Genomic DNA, 17,490 nt, shown 5'->3' on the forward strand with positions numbered 1-17,490 from the left:
ATGCCCCCTGAGCCTTCATTTCCTCAACTGTAGGGTGGGAGTTCATAGATATTGGGGACTGAAGCTTTAGGTGCACCAGACTCCAGGATGGGAAACAGGCAAAAGCAACCAAGAATTCAACTCTTCCAGGGAAACAGGGACTGAAATCCACACTCATCACAATGGAGAACAGAGCTTTATTCTCTGTGAGAAACAGGGACTGAGGCTGAGCTTTCCTGTTTGTATTAGTCCAGGCTCACACTGCTATACAGAACGACCTGAGACTGCGTAATTCATAAAGAAAAGAGGTTTAATTAGCTCACAGTTCTGCAGGCTGTACAGGAAGCATGGCTGGGGAGGCCTCAGAAAACTTACAATCACGGCTGAAGGCAGAGGAAGCAAGCATATCTTCACATGGTGGCAGAAGAGAGAAAGCAAAGAGGGAAGTGCCACACACTTTTAAACAACTAGATCTCAGGAGAACTCCCTCACTATCACAAAAACAGCAAGGAAGAAGTCTGCCCCCATGACCCAATCACCTCCCACCAGGACCATCCTTCAACATGTGGGGATTACAATTCAGCACGAGATTTGGGTGGGGACACAGAGCCAAACCATCGCTGTTCATTCCTGACTCTGAGGAAAGCTACAATGGTTGTCAGGAAACCAGGAAATGGTCCAACCAAAAGCAATCTCCCCATGGGAAAAGAGGCCAGAGCTGCTGACAGAGGGTCTGATTCTAAACCAAGAAACCAGATGAGAGCAACCATAAAACCGATAAGGGATAGAGGAGAAAAAATAAAAGAAACTCTCCTCAGGATAAGCTTGTAGACTGAAATTTTAAAAGCATGCAAAAAAATTAAAAAGCCTAATGCTGTGAAATACAATAAATAAGATAATTTATTATCAAGGGATGAATAGAGCAAACTGAAATGATTTTAAGATAAATATGTGTAAGATCCTCAAAGAAATGTACCTATTTTTTAAAATGGGAGACTATGAAAAAGTTGGTGACTATGAATCAAGAATATGTACATGTGAAAAGAGCCAAATACCCTGATAATGAAAAACATTGTCATTAAACTTAAAATAACTTAAGACAACACCTAGCCAAAAACAGAATTTGTGAATTTAAAAATTATGTGCAAGAGTTCACTGAGAATACAGCCCAGAGAGATAAAAAGATTAAAAATATGAAATAGAAATTGGAGACATGAAGGACAAACCAAAATGCCCTGGCATGTCTAATGGGAGTTTCAGAAGTAGAAAATACAGGGAATAGCAGAAAGATACTGGCTGAGAATTTTCTAGAACTGAAAGAAATACAAAATTTAAAGTCTATAACAAGTGCTGAGGAGGATATATAAAAATAAATCAACATGTGGACACGTTAAGGTGACAGATAAAAGACAAAATATTAAAAAGCCACCAGTGTCAAAAGACAGATTACTAACAAAAGAATGACACTAGACCATTTTAACAATCCAGATGCCAGAAAACAATGGAGTAATGTATTCGAAAGGCTAAGATAAAATAACTGTCAACTTAGATTTCCATAATCTTTTGACATGGTTTGGCTGTGTCCCCACCCAAATCTCATCTTGAGTTGTAGTTCTCATAATCCCCACATGTCGTGGGAGGACCCAGTGAGAGGTAATTGAATCCAGGGGTGGTTACCTCCATGCTGTTCTCATGATAATGAGTGAGTTTTCACAAGATCTGATGGTTTTGTAAGGGGCTTTTCCCACCCCCGCTTCACTCTGCACTTCTCCTTGCTGCCGCCACATGAAGAAGGACATACTTGCTCCCCTTCTGCCATAATTGTAAGTTTCCTCAGGCCTCCCCAGCCATGCTAAACTGTGAGTCAATTAAACCTTTTTCCTCTATAAATTACCCAGTCTTGGATATGTCTTTATTAGCAGTGTGAGAATGGACTTTTCCAACGGGAATGAAAGAGCTTCTCAACCACAAATTTTCATGGAAAAAAAAAACAACAAATAAACTGGAAGGAAACAATGGGATATAAAAAGCAAAGCTCTAATGGGAAAAAAATTATTAAAACTTATCTTACATGGGTGTTTATGTGGATTCAATGAGATACTACATATAGTGTTAGCAATGTGTCTTACACAAAGTAAATACTCAATAAATGGTGCCTATTCATTAATCCTGAAGATAAAGACAACCCTGCCACATGTTTTCATTATAAAAGTTAGGTCTTCTAAAACTCTTCCATGTTATTACTTTAAAATGCCCATATTGAGAATTGTGGTATATTTACTCCAGTATTTTTCTACATAGCTTTACACATACATTCTCATCTATGAATATAATTTTATGACCTGCTTTTTTTCACTTGATATGCTGCTATCATACTTCATCTTCACAAGTGTTATTTTAAATGGCTGTACAATATTAAGGCTGATTAAGGTAAAAATTTGCAACTTAAACATTATGGGGAGATGAACTAGTATTCAATATTTATAAGCTTAAAAAATTCTGGTAGATTCCATATCAAGAATTCTGTAATAATTACTTAGTCAAAAACCTCTAATTTTTTATTTATTTTAAGAAACATATTGTAACTGACAATATTTGGTATTTTTAAAGATTCTACAAGGAGTAGAACTTTTTAATGGTATTTTCTTTTCTTTTCTTTTCTTTATTTATTTATTTATTTTTGACAGAGTTTCACTCTTGTTGGCCAGGCTAGAGTGCAATGGTGTGATCTTGGTTCACTGCTACCTCTGCCTCCCGGGTTCAAGTGATTCTCCTGCCTCAGCCTCCCGAGTAGCTGGGATTATAGGCATGCATCGTCACCTCTGGCTAATTTTTGTATTTTTAGTAGAGACGGGGTTTCACCATGTTGGCCAGGCTGGTCTTGAACTCCTGATCTCAAGTGATCCACCCACCACAGCCTCCCAAAGTGCTGGGATTACAGGGATAAGCCACGGCACCTGGCCTTTAATGGTATTTTCTAATCATCATTTAAATGCCAGTAAAAGAAGATATCCTTATTGCTTATAAAATGGAGTATGCAATGTAGCTTTCAGCTTATTTTTAATTCACTACAGAACATCATCACGGATGCTTCTCTCAGTATAAATCCTGTTATGGACACAGGACAGGTATATGTACACCTTATTCTACTGTATCAGGAGTTAGAATCTGAATGTTTTATGAATCTGAGTGTCACATAATACTTTACCTGTTCTAGATACAGGTTGATAGAAGCAACTCTGTCTTCTGTTTTCTAAGTGATATTAAATAGTTTGTTCTATCAGCTAAAATTATTTCCTTGTCTTTCTTCTTCTTTATGCACCATAATGTGGAAGGAAAATTCTTGAATTCCATTTGTTCATCCAACAAACATTTATGGATTGCAGAGATGTAAGCTATGACAGACACAGAATCAAGTGGGGCCCAGGAATCTGTGTTTTCAATGAATTTTCCAGGTATGTGTGCCACTGACAGGTAATGGAAACCACTGACTGATGACCGAGGATCACTTAGGAACTCATTACAGATAGGCAAGAGATGTGAAAGGCATAAACTGGGACAGTGGGAAGAGGGAGGAAGAAGAAACAGATGTTCAGAAATGCTTAAGAGGTAAAATCAGCAATTGGCCAGGGTTGGTGGAGAGAGGTAGTACAAAAAAATAAAGAAAGAATAGATTCCAAATTTCCATCATGGATTTTCAAAGTTGTGGTAGTCCCAGGGACTGAAAATTCAAGTAAAGAGGTACACACTTTAAAGAGAGAAGTGTGAGTTCAGCTTGGCTCTGTTGACTTCAAGGTGCTCATGGGAGATCCAGGGGGAAGTGTCAAGAAGAAAGCTGGATATCCAAGTCCAAAGTTCAGGACCAGAGCTGAAGATGTACATTTCAGAGTGATCCACTGAGAAGTGATAGCTCAAACCATGAGAATCCAGGATGATGACACACAGAGAGGGGAGGAGAGAGATTGAGAGAGAGGGTGGGTGAGAGAGAGAGAGAGAGAGACAGAGAGAGAGAATGGGCCAAGGTTGAAAACTTGGGCCTCTTAACTCCACAGTGGAGATCACACAATTGCATTTGTTAGCATTTTTAATGTAACCCAAATGTTTTAGCACATCACAAATACTAACAAAAAAAATGTTTGAAAGTTTATTTCAGCATAGCATTCACAGTTTTTATATTAAATCTTCTTGAATCTCTTTTTTGTAGGGATAAATTCTTTTTAAACAGCGATTGAATTAAAAATACAATCAGATAATGTCAGAATTTAGCCTTTGGAATGAGGGAAAAAAGGGGAGTGATGTTGGGATATGAGCCCACTGCTAAAGAATTTGGCTGGGAAATCCTTCCTTGAGAGAGAACAAATCCAAGCCCTTGTTCCTTGAGAGAGAACAAACCCAATATTTTAGCCATCATCCTCAGACTTTCTAAGACACCCTGATAACTGGAAAAGGGACTGAAGAGTTGTCCTTCCATGGGTCAGATGACTTTGGGATGAATAAACCTTGTTCCAGACATTGGGCCACAGGAAAATTGGTCATCTGTTCCTAAAATCACTACCATGCAACTGATTTATTGGACCATTGAAAGTTAAACATTACTTGTTTTTATAAGCAGGTCCAGGCATTTTTTCTGAAATCTACCCAGGAATATAAGAAAGTCATCTGCAAGTAGAATATGAAAAGCTAGAGAGACCTGGACTTTAGGAGGAATCAGTCATTTAAAGAGCAACATCTTTTATACTTGGAAATTCTTGACACAGCATGGAAAAGTGAGATTCATTTCTTTCTATGTCTCCGATTGAAGGGGCATTTACACAAGGTCGTAGAAGTACTAACACTAGAGGAACTGGAATATTCCCCCGAAGGGGTCCTATACACCTGTTATCCAAAGCGGTACAAAATTCCTTAAATTACTGAGATCCCGGAGGAGTTCCATGTGTTTCTGCTGACACCATCACAAAATTCAGCAGCAATCCACTCCTCCAAGGTAAGCACTGATGGTCAGTATGTTTGTTTAATGAATGAATAAATGAATGGATAGATGAATGAATGAACCAAACTCTATATCAGGACAAAAATGTCATATTGAGTGATTCACTAAGAATAAATCCAGAGAGATATAGAGATGAAAAACATGAGAGAGAACACAGAAGGGCAAACTGTATTCAGATTATGCCAGGACATGAAAAGGGTGTCCCACAGATGCCTTCTGCTATTGTTAGTCCTCAGAGGTATTTCTAGCACCCATTTCGGCGTCCAGAAGCCCTGGGGGTTTTCTGATAAAATACAGAAGCTCTATTGATACCCTTTGCAGAATCTTGGGGGGTTTTGTTGTCTTTGTGATGCTTGCCCATACCAGAGGACTCAGCCATGCACTTCTCAAGCTTGGCTCAGAGGGCTGCATTTGAGCCAAGGCTTAAATAATACAAAAAGAGAAATCAGATTCATTTCCCAGCCCCTCACAGTTCCATCTCCTTGTTCTTCCCATGACAATAGATGACCAAGAGGAGCCAGAATCAGCAGAGGCCAGCATAGAGGCCCTTCCAAAGCAGTCTGTGTCTCATTTGCTCTCTTATGGCTAACAACAGCCCACCCATAAGACCTGAACGGTTTCCAGATGGATTCCAGCTTTACTCAACCCCTTGGTCCTAAGGATATCAGATGAGTTCTTCCTCAAGTGTTTCAGACAAATACCAAAATTACCAAATTGGTATTACCAAGCACCAAAATGAAATAAATTCATGTGTCCACTAGAACACAGTACCAAAATGAAATAAATTCATGTGTCCACTAGAACACAGTACCAAAATTAAATAAATTCATGTGTCTGCTAGAACACAGTACCAAAATTCAATAAATTCTTGTGTCCACTAGAACACAGTACCAAAATTAAATAAAATCTTGTGTTCATCAAAGCATTCCAAGACAAGGAGGTCATGCTTTATCATTAGATGTCCTTATTTAATATTAGATTGAGATATATAAAATCGCTGACATAGTCGACCTTTTTTTTTTTTTTTTGAGATAGAGTTTAACTTGTTGCCCAGGCTGGAGTGCAGTGGCGCTACCTTGGCGCACTGCAACCTCTGCCTCCCAGGTTCAAGTGATTCTCCTGTCTCAGCCTCCCAAGTAGCTGGGATTACAGGCGCCCACCACCATGCCTGGCTAATTTTTACATTTTTAGTAAAGATGGGTTTTCACCATGTTGGTCAGGCTGGTCTCGAACTCCTGATCTCAAGTGATCCACCCGCCTTGGCCTCCCAAAGTGCTGGATTACAAGCATGAGCCACTGCGCCCAGCTGTATTCAATCATTTTTTACCTATAAAGATGGTAATTTTATAAGGCTCAGCTTAATAGATGAGGAAATACTAGGAGAGCAAAGGCTAACTGTGCCTAATCCTAGAAATAGGGGAAAACATTAACGAAGGCAGATGTGCCTCTGAAATGCTGTTGAGGTAGAAAGTAGCCCTAGATGCTTATCAAAGACTTCTTAACATTCCCACGCATGATCTCATAGCACAAGTCCCCTTTTCTCCTTGAATGCTATCAAAAACCTCTTATGACGCATCCCTCAAAATTGCTCAAACTCAGTTATTTCAACAGCCTCCTCTGAGCTTTAGGGAGGTCAGCTGTGTTTCACAACTGGGAAAGATTATGTAACTAGAGCAGGCAGGCAGCTGTGAAGAGCAAGGGTGCAGCATGGGCTCCAGGTCTCCCTGGCCCTGACCTGGACTCCATGCAGCCTGGGAAGACACAGGCATTCATGTCCTTTCCTGAAACGGGGTCCAGGGTCTTGACATGTCTAGAAACCAAGCAACTCCTTCACCTAATCAGTATCTGTCTAAAAAGAAAAATGTCAAAAACAAAAAATACTCCCTTTACACATTCAAAGTCAATTCCAAAAATGATACAGACACACATACACACATTTAGAACTTCCCAAAGTCTTCCCAGTGGAACAAACTACCGAGTCCTTGAATTAATAAACAATACGGACATTGGTTTTAAGTGAATATTATCCATTTTTTTCTTTTCTTTTCTTTTCTTTTTTGGCAGTCTCTTTACTCAAGAACAAGGTTCTTTTCTAGAAAAATTTTAACTTATACACACAGAGAGAGAACTTTTCCATTTACAATTCTCAAGAACTCTTTGTCTCACAATTAAAAGGTGGACAAATAATTCTAGATAGCCATGACATGGTATCCTAAACTCCCCTAAGCTCCCTGACTTCCTGCCCTCAAAGTGTCAGGCATTGACCTACAAATCAGCTCACTTTTCCCTTGAAGTTTCAGCACCAAGCTCTCATGTGGAAGGTTGGGAGCTATGTTGGCATCCACATGGAGACCCCTTTGCATACGCTGGGGGCAAGAAGAAGAGTTTCTCCACAAAAGCTAGAGTTTAATCCCTACCCCCGCCTTCCAGGATGAGCACAGCACCCTTGTGGGCAATGCCCCAAGCCCTCTTTCCTTAGCTAAGTGGGAAGAAAAGTCAGAGGAGGACAAAGAGGAACTAAAGAGAAAGAGAGCACCAACCTCCTCCCAAGACAGGAGATCTGGCCCTGCCTCTCCTCTCTCCCACCTCCTGTTCAGAGCAGCCTCAGCCTTCTCAAACCTCCATCCTGTGGACAGAAAAATCACTCAAGATGAAGACAAGAGAACATCTCAGTGTGAGTTTGGCTCCCTCTGCTTGTCATGATGCAAGCTCTCCTCATTGAAATGTCCTCTCAGTGAAATCAGTAACCAATCGACTATCTTTACTCTTTGACCTATTTTGGTAACAACACTCCTTCCTTTTGAAGGGGAGTGGGGATAAAGGGGACGGTGAATTTCCCTTAGCTTGTTAAGCACCTATCCCCTCTTTCTGAACCTTTGGCCATGATTTACCACAGCTTTCTGGAGTTGGCTTAGCTCTGCCCATGGTTATATAATACCTCCACAAAAACTTCAGAGCCCAAAGGATCCTGCCCTCCTCTTGGATCACATGGTACAGTAGCTCACCTAAACTGCTAAAACTCTCAAAATGAGACTCCAAGAACTTGTCTCATAGTCAGTTATATCCTGATGCACTCTGGAGCTCGCGGAATGTGTACACAGCAAGCCAGTGGGGGCTGCTTATCCTCTCTGGAAGGACAGGTGAACTAGCAGATGATGTTCTATGAATTCCTTTAACCTTATTCAGCCTCTGAACCTTATTCAGCAGCGAGGAGAAGGCCTCATGGCAGGAGCATCTTCTACCCCTCAAACAGAGAGAGGCTGCACCCTGTAAAACCTGCCCCCACTGTTAACAGGGAGGAACTTTCTACACCACCACCTCTCCCACTCTACCCCTCAACCAAGAAGCAGGCTAAGCTCCACTCATAACACTGTAGCTGTTCCCAAGGACCTTCCCTTGTGAAGTCAGTGAGATGGTTGCCCCAATGTGCCAAAAAGTGAAACGGACACCTGGAGGGAGCACGGCCAGGACAGCCCTGCCAGCCAAGCTCAGGATACTGAAGCGGAAAGCTGGTCCTGTCTCTTTCACTTCTTCCTCCGATTCTACCCCAACCTCCACATGGTGCACAACCTCCACATTTCTGCACAAGACCCCGTTTCAGGAAAGGACATGAATGCCTGTGTCTTCCCAGGCTGCATGGAGTCCAGCTCAGGGCCAGGGAGACCTGGAGCCCATGCTGCACCCTTGCTCTTCACAGCTGCCTGCATGCTCTAGTTACATAATCTTTCCCAGCTGTGAAACACAGCTGACCTCCCTAAAGCTCAGAGGAGGCTGTTGAAATAACTGAGTTTGAGCAAGGGAACCCCCTGCCCCTTCCTCAGCCCTTCCAATGCGCAGCCCTGGATCCCCTCTCAAGCCAAACTCAGAGATGTCACTATACATGCATTTTGCCTGTTCTCTAATATGATCTATCCTTTCTGTGGGGGAATGATTTGGTTTGTCACCTCATCTGACTTTCCAGGACCCCCACACCACTTCCTCTTGTCTAAGGCCAACTATATTCCCATTTCCCAGGCACTTTTGTAGTGTTTGTTTTCCCTGTCAAAGGCAGCTGAGAGTTTTATACCATCACCTAAATGTCACACAAGAAGACTGAGACTTGAGATCCATTTTAATACGAGTGGAGTTTAGAGGCTTATAGTCCCTGGAGAACTTAATCTTCCATTTGATTTTTAATCTTTTTTAAGTTTTAATGATTGGCATGGTCAGATGGACATCCTTATCTCAATCTCAATTATGGTTCCAATATGTTGGCACCAGAAGGTTGGACTTAACGATGACCTTTCAATAACAATACCATTCAATAATAACACCCTGTTGCCCTAAAGAACTGGTCATCATTCATGATGTTGCAACACAGTGACCCACACACAGAGATGAGATGTTGAAATGGGAAATATTAATAAGGTCTAAGGGAATGGTCAATTTCAACAGTCAGTTTCAAAAATTACTGCCTCTAGATAGCATTTCACTTAAACTGGTTTATATCTCAATTCTGCTATGCTTTGTTCTCACCTCACCAATAAAATCACTCTCCCCAAAGTCCCCAGTGCCCTCTGGGCTACTGGATACAATGGACTCTCTTTGATCCTTTAAATTTTGGTATTCTCGGACTCCATTCTGGACCTCTTGGGTTTTATTCTATAGGCATTCCCTAGATACTCTTATCCACTAGTAAATAACTGTAAGCATTTTGAGGACAAGGCTTATGCCACTCACCCTGTATCCTCAGCCCTAAAACAGTGCCTAAACATAGGGTACACCTAATAAATATTGGATAGGTTGAACTGATTTTTTTTTCTGTAGTCAAATCAAATCTATGGCTGACTCCCAGACCCACTCCATCAGCCCCTATATTTCCCTACAAAAAAGTGTAACATTCACTACACTGTACATCTTAAAGAAAGACAGGGATCATTCTTCTCTGTACCTTTCTCCTGTCCCTTGGGTAAAATTTCTCAGGTTAAACTCCTGAGTAGAGTTTTTCAACCTGTGGTTCACTGCCTGTTAAGGGTCGTAAAGTTAATTTACTATGTTACAAACACCTTTCTTTTTATTGTTTTTATTATTATACTTTCAGTTCTAGGGTACATGTGCACAACGTGCAGGTTTGTTACATATGTATACATGTGCCATCTTGGTGTGCTCTACCCATTAACTCATCATTTACATTAGGTATATCTCCTAATGCTATCCCTCCCTGCTCCCCCAACCCCACGACAGGCCCTGGTGTGTGATGTTCCCCACTCTGTGTCCAAGTGTTCTCATTGTTCAGTTCCCACCTATGAGTGAGAACATGTGGTGTTTGGTTTTCTGTCCTTGCAATAGTTTGCTGAGAAGGATGATTTCCAGCTCCATCCATGTCGCTACAAAGGACATGAACTCATCCTTTGTTATGGCTGCATAGTATTCCATGGTGTATATGTGCCATATATTCTTAATCCAGCCTATCATTGATGGACATTTGGGTTGGTTCCAAGTCTTTGCTATTGTGAATAGTGCCGCAATAAACATACGTGTGTGCATGTGTCTTTATAGCAACATGATTTATAATCCTTTGGGTATATACCCAGTAATGGGATGGCTGGGTCAAATGGTATTTCTAGTTCTAGATCCTTGAGAAATTGCCACACTGTCTTCCACAATGGTTGAACTAGTTTACAGTCCCACCAACAGTGTAAAAGCTTTCCTATTTCTCCACATCCTCTCCAGCACCTGTGATTTCCTGACTTTTTAATGACCACCATTTTAACTGGTGTGAGATGGTATCTCATTGTGGTTTTGATTTGCATTTCTCTGATGGCCAGTGATGATGAGCATTTTTTCATATATCTGTTGGCTGCATAAATGTCTTCTTTTGATAAGTGTCTGTTCATATCCTTTGCCCACTTTTTGATGGGGTTGTTTGATTTTTTCTTGTAAATTTGTTTAAGTTATTTGTAGATTCTAGATATTAGCCCTTTGTCAGATAGGTAGATTGCAAAAATTTTCTCCCATTCTGTAGGTTGCCTGTTCACTCTGATGGTAGCAAACACCTTTTTTTGTTTGTTTGTTTGTTTGTTTGTTTTTGAGATGGAGTTTCACTCGTGTCACCCCGGTTTGAGTACAATGGCACAATCTCAGCTCACTGCAACCTCTACCTCCTGGGTTCAAGCGATTCTCCTGCCTCAGCCTCCCAAGTAGCTGGGATTACAGGCATGCACCACCATGCCCAGCTAATTTTTGTATTTTTAGTAGAGACAGGGTTTCACCATGTTGGCCAGGCTGGTCTTGAACTCCTGACCTCAGTCAATCCACCCTCCTCAGCTTCCCAAAGTGCTGGGATTACAGGCGTGAGCCACCGTGCCCGGCCAACAAACACCATTTTTAATTAAGTCAAATAGGATATAATGACACACAAAATACCAAAATATTTTACACATAGTAAGGGAAAGTATTTATTTCTTAAGCATCTGTCTGTCTGCATATACACATGAGTGGACTGGTAAAAATGTAATATGTACATCTCACAGGGGAATATGGTTGAAAAAAGTTGGAGAAATACTGCTCTGAAGTACCCATTCCCTATATCCAGGTCAAATGTAACCCCAGTTATTACTTCTTCCTCCAATTCTACCCCAGCCTCCACCCCAACAACATAGAGTGATATATGTCCTCCTTTTCAGTCCTAACAAAACTTGCAAACTTAAATTCACTCCAGAGCGAGTTCAAAATAAGCCTTTTCATTTAAATAGTTTCATGAAAGGACAGGCTACTCAAAAATTGGGGGCTTGTGCTGTCGCTTCAGTTTTTTCTTCTTTTAAACAAATTTCATCAAAATAAAAATCAATAGAACATGGTATATTTTTCCAAAATATATTTTTATAGCATCAAAATAACTAGATAATATCTATGAAATTCTACAAACAGGTGACAAGATTGGGCCACTGCAGATACTACTTAGGCCTGTGAAGGTGACCCACAGTGCTTGCACTCTGTCTCCTCCAGAGGGTTTACAAAGGTTACAGCTAGGCACCTACTCCAGATCCTAGAAATAAGGGTATTCATTGTAGTACACTCTCCTTTCCAATCGTTGTGGCTTTTTGAAATCCTGGGATAATATATCTGGCTGATAGTAACTTGGGAGAGTGTCACCTTCTCTCTTAATGGCCTGCCTTTTTTTTTCTTTTTCTTTTTTTTTGAAACAGATTCTCACTCTGTCACCCAGGTTGGAGTACATTGGCACAATTACAACTCACTGCAATCTCCGCCTCCCAGGTTCAAGCAATCCTCCCACCTCAGCTTCCTGAGTAGCTAGGACCACAGGGGTGTGCCACCAAGCCCAGTTAATTTTTTTATTTTTCATAGAGACGGATTTTCACCATGTTGGCCAGGCTGGTCTCGAACTCCCAGACTCAAGCGATCCCCCCGACCTCAGCCTCCCAAAGTGCTGGGATTACAGGCATGAGCCACCACACCTGGCCAATGGCTTGCTTTTTTAATGTGTTCATTTTTCAACCAAGACATATATAGGTTACAGGAAGCCTCTTGACCCAGCACGACATACACCACTGTCTGAGACCTCATTGGAGAGCTGGGATTGTCCATTTGTCATGCAGCCATTGCCCTTCATCCTGGGAAGCATTTGTTCTTCTTTCTGGGAGTTCTCAGCACCTCTGAACTCTTCATCCTTACGTGCAGATAGACTGGGCCTCGTTACCTGCCTTCGGTGCTTCTCCCCTAGCCCAGCACTCAAAACAAAAACATGAATTGTATCATTGGTATATGCCATCCAGGGGAAAGGAGAAAAACCTTCTAAAGATTTAATAATATGGAAGCGCTAAGTAATAGGGACAGGTAAACACCTGTAATATTGCTCAATGCAGAGTGGCAGAAAATGAGACTGGAGAAACCATCCTGTAACCTGGATACCAGGAAAAATCAGATGTATCAGCAAACACAATCATCCTGCAGGAGAAAGTGACACACAGTCACAATAGTGCAGGGCTTAAGGTTCAGGAGTGTCACTGAATGAGTTCCGATCCCAGTTCTACCACTTACTAGTTGTGGGGCTTTGGGCAGGTACCTAACCACTCTGAGTCCCAGTTTCCTCACCTAAAATGGGGACAATGGCAGTGCCTGCCTCATAGAATTGTGAAGATTGAGGGATGCAACCCATGTACCTGCACGTGACCAACTGACCGTGTTAGCTGCTAATGTCGCTTATGCTCTTGTTATCACTAATAAGCAGACTCACTCTAGACAGGTGTTTACTCATTCACTTATTCATTCATTCAATATTTACATCAAGTACCTGTTACATGAACATTCAGCCTCAAACATGACAGACACACTCCAATTTTGGCCAAGGTGGTAGCACTGTTCATCAAGCTTCTCTATGGCTAACGTAAAATATCACTTGTATATTTCTGCCCAATTTTAAGCCCACCAAAGGGCCTTTTGGTCACAGTTTGACTTTCCTGTAGATGTGCCTGCAGGAAGAGTGCACAGCACTGGCTGCAGTCTGGTTTCTCCCTGTACATTAATGCGGTGGGTCTGGTTTCCACAGCAGTCTCTGGGGAGTTTGAGGAGTCTTCTAGGGGCCAATCCAATCTAGAGCTCTGATACAGTCAGGAATTGACTGGGTGAAGAAACTGACTTTACCTCAAGCTATAATGAATGCCACCTTGCAAAGGCCTGGTTGACCATATGTCTCTGCCCTTAGTGCCGTTTCTCCAGGCCTTGAATCCCTGCCCAGTGGGCTGGCACCTGCGTGCTCTCATCTGCACGCAGCTGAGGTATAAGGACAAGAGCGACAGGTTGGGCCCTGCAGACCTCTCCCTGAGCCCACTCCTACCACAGGTAGCCACCTGACTCTGGGAGGACAGTTTGGAGTGCAAGGACCTCATTCTCCAGGGTTATTGACAGGATTCAGTAGTGTGGGAAAGATATAGGTGGTACCATCTGGAAATCAGGTGAAAGACAATCACAGTCATAGGATGTCTATCACGTGCCTCCAGCACTCAAGCCTGCCAGGAAGTGGGGGAGCAGGGAATTGCAGGGGAGTAGGGTGTGAACCTGTGTAGCTCCAGCGGCAGAGAAGAGCTGGCTTCTGGTGAGGACAGGGCTGTCTCTTGGTCACTGCTGTGGGACCCAACTGAGCAGTCTAGATGGACTAGTAAGCCACCTGCTGATGTCACCTGAAGCCTCCCTGGGTCCAATAAATTCCCCAACTGCCTGCTAATCGCCAGCATTAGGTATTGCTTAAGGGATGTCTTAGGTGTCTTATGTGAGTTAAGGCAGCAGTTAGCTACTGCTAATAAGAGCATATGAGTCGGGAGAAAGTTGTATAAATCAACAATAAAAACCCTTTGATGGCTTCTCTTGAGCTGATGATAAAACATAGTTCTTAACATGGCTATAAAACATATAGTTCTTAACGTGGCTTCCAAAGCCTTGCATGACCCTGCTGACCTTTCCTGAGGCTCCTTGTGCCACAATTACTGCATTCAGGCCACATGGCCTTCTTCAGCATCTTACATGGGCCCAGCTATTCCTTACTTTAAGGCCTTTCCACATGCCCCTTGGTTCAGTCAGGGTCCTCCAGAGAAACAGAACCAATAGGATATATGCACTCATATGTCTGTATGCATATCATCCATGCATCTATAATACATATGCATATATTACACATATACATTTGCATATATATGCACATAAAGAGATTTATTTGAAGGAATTGGCTTATGCAATTGTGATGACTGACAAGTCAAAATCTGTACGGCAGGCTAGCAGGCTGAAAACTCAGGCAGGGCTCCTATGTTGCAGCCTTGAAGCAGAATAATTCCTTCTTCTTTGGGAAACCTCAGTTTGGGCTTGGGCCTTCAACTGATTGGATGAGGCTCACCCACACTACCAAGAGTAATCTTTTCTTAAAGTCAAGTGATTTTCAATGTTAGTCACATCTACAAAATACCTTTACAGCAATATCTAGACTAGTGTTGAACCAAACAACTGGGTACCATAACCCAGCCATGTTGACACACAAAGTTAACCATCATGCCCTGCCTGTCTGCCCGGGATTTCCCCCACATCCTCACCTGACTGGGACCTTCTCACGCTTGGATACCAGCATAAAGGTCACATCTTCAGGAAGCCAGCTATGACCCCTCAGCTTATGTAGGTGCCCACAGTTGTTCCCCTGGTAGCACCTGATATTTTTCCTCGATTGCCCTCTCCCACTTCTAAGCACATCTCTGTGTGTCTGTGTATTTCCTCATTGTATCTCTCCTAGTTGAACCTAAACTCCAGCAGGGCAGGGTCATGTAGGTTTTAGTCACCACCGCAAGGCTGCTGTAGCCCATGTCTCTGGACACATTAGAGAAAGGGTCCCTTCCTGCAGGTGGATGTGCCCCTCATAGTTAGGGTCTGGTGAGCAGAATGTGGGCTGGATGTCATCCCACTGCCTCCAGCCCTTGTGCAGGAGTCAGACTGCACACCCAAGTGGAACAGTGGCAGATGGTAGGTGAGATAGTGCCTTCCATAGGAGATGGGATGAACGAGCATTCCCCTGACACAGCTGTGCAGGGCCCAGGTTCTGGGATGCTTGAACTTTGCCCCAGGGACATCTAACCCAGAGACCCCTGATGGCAGGCAGCCCTACTAAGAGGATACATCAGAATTGGCTGGAAGGGGCATGTGTACCTTGTAGAAGCTTTGACTCAGTTTAGCACTCTGTTTATAATTTGAGCAAAGCTTTTTAAAGCCTGTTATTTTTTAAATTCCGAATACAGAGGATAAACCCTTGGGTAAACCCTTGGGCACGGGCCCAACTAGGAGCATCAGCCAAAAATAAAGACGTTTCTAAACTCTACTAATCCTTTCAAAGCCCAATTCGTGCTGTGGTTAATACCTGAAACTCCAGCTGGCTTCACCACCCCACCCACACAGTCCCCTTGGCCATGTGCATGCCAGGCCTCAGCCAATCTCTCACTGTTTGGCAAGTTTGCCAGCTTCTGAATTGCTGTCTGGGCCTACCCTCTTCCAGGACAGGATGAGGCAGTTCCCTACACAGATAGAAACCAAGCTCTGCAGCAGAGCTCAGAGCTGCCCTAGAACTGGTCATGAGGGACATTTGAAAAGGCCATCATCTTCAAAAAAGAATGACCCCAGGTAGACATGATTCGGAAGAGGTGAGAAGCTGTCAGCCAGGACTAACATGTTTGTTCTACCAATGGTGGATTTAGTCAACAAATATTTGCTGAGCCCCTGCATAAATCTGGTGCTGGGCAAGGCCCAAGGATTCAACAGTGAACAAGATAGAGGTCCTACTCTGGCTTTCTCCAAGGCCTACCAGCCGGATGCTCCTGGGATGAAAGGGAGGGAACAGCTTCAGATGCTTTTCTAAATCAGCTCAGGCAAGGGGTCATCGTGCCCACTACCTCCCCAACTCCCCACAGGCTGGGTGTCCTTGAGTATGCTTATTAAAAATTCTGTTTTGGAATCTTGAAGATCATGGTGGATGGGAGGCAGCACTAGATTGCAGCTCCCACTCAGATGGACAGAGCAGTGGGTGGAGGCTCACATTGTAACTTTCACTCCAGAACGACTGCAGGAATAAATCAGGAAAGCTGAGAGAACCCACAGACCCTCTGAAGAAAGCAAATTGCTCCTGCGGGACCCAGGAGACACCCCAAATACTGTGAGGGCCCAAACTGTGGAAGTGGAAAAGGGGGAGTGTCCATCCCGAAACACACACCATCACTGGGGAACCTGACGATCTAGATCATGGGAGAAGATTCTGACTTTACCTGGAGCTGAGTCAATTTAGAGAGCCAAATGAAATACAGGGGTAGAGGAAGCAGCAGGAAAAGGCCTGTGGGCTTGCTGGGTCCCCTAGCAAGCCATTTCTGCCTTGCCTCACAGGGGTCCTTGAGGAGGGCTGCCAGAGGCACTGGGGAAAGGCCAAAGGAGAAGAAAACCTCCAGCTGAACTTAGTCACAATTTGAACCAATCCAGAAGTCTCCTGGCCAGAGCTTGGGGGAGGGTGTGAACAGGGTGTGCAGGCTCCACAGGTGGTGGAGGCATGAAAGCCCTAGTTGCTTTCACAGCTGGGAGGCGGGTAGCCTGGGGCAAGTTCTCAGCCCTGCTCACCCAGTGCCAGGAAACAGACTCGGCGCCATTAATGGGGCACAGTGGGAGTGAGACTGGCCCTTCGGGTTGCGTGGGAGCTGGTTGAGGCTGTGACTACTGGCTTTCCCCTACTTCCCTAACAGCCTGCACAACACGGTAGAGGTAGCCATAATCCTCCTGGGAACAAAACTCCATTGACCTGGGAACCATACCTCCATCCCTCACAGTACCTACAGCAAGACCCACCCAAGGAGTATCCAAGCTTAGACACGCCTAGCCCTGCCCCCACCTGATGGTCCTTCCCTACCCACCCTGGTAGCAGAAGACAAAGGGCATATACTCTTAGGAGTTCTAGGGCCCCCCCCACCACCTGTTCCTCCCCATACTACCATAGCTTATGCTCTCTTGAA

General features: G+C 43.4%; 1 long non-coding RNA gene across 3 annotated transcripts in view; it reads right to left on the reverse strand.

The window, feature by feature from the left end:
• The window catches only part of LOC105468123 (uncharacterized), a 60,567-nt gene that overhangs the window by 39,068 nt on the left and 4,009 nt on the right, over positions 1 to 17,490 (reverse strand). For 2 of the 3 annotated variants that reach the window (XR_011609973.1, XR_979299.2), the window contains exon 1: positions 7,510 to 7,646. The exons of the other annotated variant lie outside the window; for it this stretch is intronic. This is a non-coding gene — a long non-coding RNA (uncharacterized lncRNA). Of the gene's footprint in view, positions 1 to 7,509; positions 7,647 to 17,490 lie in introns of those variants that run through there. 3 annotated transcript variants of the gene reach the window in all.

The sequence above is a fragment of the Macaca nemestrina genome, chromosome 11 (assembly GCF_043159975.1).
Source record: "Macaca nemestrina isolate mMacNem1 chromosome 11, mMacNem.hap1, whole genome shotgun sequence".
Taxonomy (NCBI): Eukaryota; Metazoa; Chordata; class Mammalia; order Primates; family Cercopithecidae; genus Macaca; species Macaca nemestrina.